Below are 5,382 nucleotides of genomic sequence, written 5' to 3'. Positions count from 1 at the left end.
CCCTGCCAAATTAGTTTAAATCCCCCCCCCGGAGGGTGCTAGCAAACCTACCCCCCAGGATATTGGTGCTCTTCTTGTTCAGGTGCAACCCGTCCTGCTTGTACAGGTCCCACCTTCCCCAGAATGCAGTCCAATTGTCCAAATACCTGAATCCCTCCCTCCTACACCATCCTTGCAGCCACGTGTTCAACTGCACTCTCTCCCTATTCCTTGCCTCAGGGAAGTCTGCTGATGACTATACACTGTCCTCTCTCCGCTGATCCCATTCCGAACAACACTTAGGGCAAATGACATTCGTGCCATACAAATTCCAGGCAATGGATATCTCCAGTATTAGATAATCTAACCATTGTCCCATGACATTCAATGGAATTACCATCACTGAATTCCTCCACTATCCTGGGGTTACCAATGACCAGAAACTTAACTGCACTGACCATATAATCACAGTGGCTACAAAAGCAGGTCAGAGGCTATGAATGCTGCAGGATTAAATCATCTCCTTGTTCCCCAAAACCTATTCTTCATCTATAAGGCACAAGTCTGCATTGTGATGCAAACTGCCTGGAATGAGTGCTACTCTGAATAGCACAAGAAGCTTGACATCATCCAGGCCAAAGCAGCCTGCTTGACTGGCACTACATTCACAAACATCTACTCCCTCTACCACGAATTCTCATTAACAGGAGTGTATATCACCTACAAATATACTTCAGAAATTAATCAAAACTCCTTAGACAGCACCTTCCAAAACCACAAAGTACAAGGGCAGCAAATACGTGGGATGTAGCACAGAGAAAGATGATTGTGGTTGCTGAGGTTCTATCGTCTCAGCATCTCACTGGAGGAGTTCTTCTGAAAGCTGTTCTGGACCCACCTGCTTTCAGCTGTTTCATCAATCACCTTCCGTCCATCCTAAGGTCAAAGGTTTGGGAAGTTTACTGGCACCATTCGTGGCACAGCAGATGCTGATGCATTCAGTGTCCATATGCAGAAAGAACTAGACAACTTCCAGGCTTGAGCTGATGAGTTGCAGTTAATGTTTGTGCCACCAGTGCCATTTAACAACCATCTCCAAGAGACCTCATTATTTCCCCTTGACATTCAGTGGCATTACTACTGTTGAACATCCTACTAACATGATCCTGGAGTTTATCACTGACTAGAAACTGAACTGAACCAATCTTAAAAAATGTCTAAGTACTGTGTCTACAAAAGCAGGTAGGAGAATAGGAATTCTGTAACAAGTATCTCTCAACTTGTCCTTGTTCACCTCCATGTACAAGGTGCAAGTCAGGAGTGTGATGGAGTACTCTCCACGTGCATAGATCGCTGCAGCTCCACCAGTACTCGAGCTCTACATTGTACGGGGCAAAGCATCCCACTTGATGGCCAGCCATTCATCAGCTTCAACATTCCATCATTCACCATCGACACACCATGGCACAAGTGTGTACTATCTAGCAGATGCACTGCAGTAACTCACCAAAGCTCCTTTGATAGTCCCTTCCAAGTCCATAATTATTACCATCTCAAAGGACAAGGGCAGGAGATGCATCTACCATAGCAATTTCCCCTCCAAGATCCACACATTTGTCGCTCTTTCAAAATCCTGTAACTCACTTCCTCACAGTGCTATGCATGTTCCTACACTCCACGGACTGCAATGGTTTAAAAAGACAGCTCATCACCCTCTTGTCCATGGTGACTAGGGTTTGGCAATAAATGTTGGGTTAGCCAGCAATACCCACAACCTGTGATTGGAAAACAAAATGCAGAACTTGAAGTGGTGCTCTGGAACGCCATCACAATGTGAATCAGTACCATCTGAGTTCTTGATGGGAAGGCACAGTCCTATCGAAGGAATTGCTTCTAGGACTAAATGTTCAAGATTACAAATGTGTATAGGACAGAAGGAAATCCTACGGAACACAACAAGCAAGAAACAACAATAGGAGATAATGTACTCGGAATCTACGGAAACGAAATGAAGGTCAAAGACTATGCTCAGAGAGAGACAAATCAAATGTCTTTTCTGGACTGCACCCAAGGAGGTACATTCAGAAGAAACATATGAAATCGTAATGCAATATATCAAAGAGAGCGAACAGTCACCACAGAGGAGTCACCAAATTTGAAATGTTCACTTTCTTTCTCTTCCTATAGATGCTACTAGACATGTTGCATATCTCTAGCTTTTTGTTTTTTTCAAATCCACATCGAAATTGAAAAAAGATAAAGGCATACAGTCTAGGTCCCTTTCAGAAGTTTTACATTATCGTCCTCAGTTTATAATACTTCCACATTTTGTATCATCCCCAAAATTCAAATTTTGCCCACGTTTCTGTTACCTGTCACTCAATGTTGTTAGTGTCCCTTTTATATCTTGACTCCTAACTTTGCTCAGTTTTTCTGTTTGCCACTTTATCAAATGCCTTTTGAAAATCTGTATAGACTACATCAAACACATTATAATCACCCTTTCTATTACCATATCAAAACCTTGAAGCAAATTAAAATTAAACATTTTTAATTTGACAAATCTGTACTGGCTTTTTAAGCTTAACACACACTTTTCCGTATGTTGCTGTTTCAAAAAAAGCTCCCAGTACTGGGGTTGGATTGACTGGCTTGTAGTTGCTAGGTTTATCTGTATACACTGTTTGAATAAAGGTGTAACATTTTCAATTCTCCACTTTTTGATTAGATTAGATTCCATACAGCGTGGGCCGAACCATTTTGGGACCATTCCTGAATCTAAGGAGGATTCCAAAATTATGATCAGCGTCTACAGATTTTCCACACTCCGTTTCTTCAGGATCTTTGGATGTATGCCATCAGTGGTTAGCACTGCTGCCTCGCAGCGCCAGGGACCCGGGTTTGATTCCGGCCTCAGGCAGACTGTCTGCGTGGAGTTTGCACATTCTCCCCAAGTCTGCGTGGGTTTCCTCCGGGTGGTCCGGTTTCCTCCCACAGTCCAAAGATGTGCAGGTCAGGTGAATTGGCCATGCTAAATTGCCCATAGTAATAGGTGCATTAGTAGGGAGTGGGGAATGGGTCTGGGTGGGTTACTCTTCGGAGGGTCAGTGTGGCCTTGTTGAGCTGAAGGGCCTGTTTCCAAGCTGTAGGGAATCTAACCTAATCATCTGGCTCTGCCTGCTATATTTTAAGTACAGTCTGCCTGTTTAATAGCTCTTTATTAATTTTTAACCGATTGGTTGTCTCAGCAGCTGCTCTTTCACTACGTTTTTGTCAGCATCATCTTTCTTGGTAATGACAGATACAGTGCACTAATTTAGTGTCTCAGTCTTTGCATAAAGTTGGAGCTTTGCCATTCACGTGAAAAATTTACTTAGGAATGGTAGAAATTTGGAACACCCCTTCAAACTTTTGTGTGCTAATTCAATTGAAATTTGCGAGACTGGGGTAAGATGGTCTTAACTAACTAAATTCTACAAAGGAAACGCAATGAAAGAACTTGAGGCACAGATCATTCATGATTTGAGTAAGCCAGTGAATGACGAGGCTCAAGGAGCCAAAGGATCTATAACTATTAAATCCTCCATCTAGTATTTCTTTGTTTTTCCAATTGAGCTTAGTATTCTTTTACTCGAAACAACAGCCTTGACATTTCTTGTAAGTCTATTGTCCCTCTACTAAAATAGAATCAGGATAACCTAAATATTAAATTCAAAGAGTTTTTTTGCTAATATGATTTTGGTACTGAAGATACAGCCTGAATATACACTAGCACAAAATACAGAAAGCTAGCAGACAGAGGATTGGAGTAAAAGAATAAGGAAGTCTTACAATGACTGTACAAAGTGCTGGAAGACCATATCTGGAATGCTGAGAGTAGTTTTAGCCTTCTAATTTGAGAAAAGATATTATTTCATTGGAGACAGTTCAGACAAGATTCACTGGGATGATTCCTGGTGTGAGGAGGGATTGTTTTATGAGCAAAGGCAAAGATTGGGACTCCACTGACTAAAGTTTGTAAGGATGAAAGGTGATTTCATTGAAACATGCAGCATTCTTAAGGGACTTGACATGTTAAATGCTCAGACAATATTTCTTCTCAAGGGTGAATCTAGGACCAGAGGGGATGGTGTCAGAATACAGGAATGCCAATTTAAGACTGACATGAGGAATTTCTTTTGAGGGATGGGATTCTTTGGAATTTCTTGCCACAGAGAGCTGTATAGACAGACTCCTTATGTATATTTAATGTTGATATAGAGGGACTTAGAGGAATTGAGGGTTAGAGAGAAAGGGCAGGAAACTGGATGTGAGGAATGCCAGATCAGCCATGATCCTACTGAATGGCAGAGCAGGCTCAAGGGGCCTAATCCTTTTCCCATTTCTCTTGGGTATTATAATGCAGAGTCTTATTTATTTTTTTAAAAATGATTTAAAACTTCTTTAGCCTCTTACATGTGAAGCTCTAACAACCATAACAAGTTTTACATTTCAAGGATACTTGGACATAAGTTGCAACAAATAATTTTAACCATGCCAACCTATTGTGTAGTTCAGAGTATTGTACACTGGATGTAGCTGTCAGCTTTCAGATAGAATTCAAACAAGTGATAATTATTCCAGAACCTAAGGATCTTGTTTTTAATTGAATTTTGTTTTCTAGTTTTGTTTTCTTGCTAATTTGCCAGTGGAGGAAGTTGATCAGTTTTGCACATAATGCTGGTGACTGCTTTTGCTCTTTGAGATACAATTGTTGTTTGCCATTTTCTTTGTTGGGCAGCATTGGATATATGTTTTTGATCGAAGTTTGTGCGAAGATTTGTAGCTCGGGTGCTTGTTGCTATGGTTTTGTTCGCCGAGCTGGAAGTTTTTGTTGCAAACGTTTCGTCCCCTGGCTAGGCGACATCATCAGTGCTTGGGAGCCTCCTGCGAAGCGCTTCTTTGATTTTCCTTCGGTGTTTATAGTGGTCTGTCCCTGCTGCTTCCGGTTGGTCAGTTTCAGCTGTCCGCTGTAGTGGTTGGTATATTGGGTCCAGGTCGATGTGTTTGTTGATGGAGTTTGTGGATGAATGCCATGCCTCTAGGAATTCCCTGGCTGTTCTCTGTCTGGCTTGCCCTATGATAGTAGTGTTGTCCCAGTCGAATTCATGTTGCTTGTTGTCTGCGTGTGTGGCTACTAAGGATAGCTGGTCGTGTTGTTTCGTGGCTAGTTGATGTTCATGTATGTGGATTGTTAGCTGTCTTCCTGTTTATCCTATATAGTGTTTTGTACAGTCCTTGCATGGTATTTTGTACACTACATTAGTTGTGCTCATGTTGGGTATCGGGTCCTTCATTCTGGTGAGTTGTTGTCTGAGCGTGGCTGTTGGTTTGTGTGCCGTTATGAGACCTAGGGGTCGCAGT

The 5,382-nt window shown here is 41.9% G+C and overlaps 1 protein-coding gene across 3 annotated transcripts in view; it reads left to right on the top strand.

Moving 5' to 3' along the window:
- fam20b (FAM20B glycosaminoglycan xylosylkinase) overlaps window positions 1-5,382 on the top strand; it is a 155,610-nt gene that overhangs the window by 40,030 nt on the left and 110,198 nt on the right. The gene's annotated exons all lie outside the window — the stretch shown is intronic.

Source organism: Chiloscyllium plagiosum, chromosome 11 (assembly GCF_004010195.1).
Source record: "Chiloscyllium plagiosum isolate BGI_BamShark_2017 chromosome 11, ASM401019v2, whole genome shotgun sequence".
In the NCBI taxonomy this organism is placed as follows: Eukaryota; Metazoa; Chordata; class Chondrichthyes; order Orectolobiformes; family Hemiscylliidae; genus Chiloscyllium; species Chiloscyllium plagiosum.
Note: the sequence above shows the minus strand (reverse complement) of the source record. Positions and strands in the feature narration are given on the sequence as shown.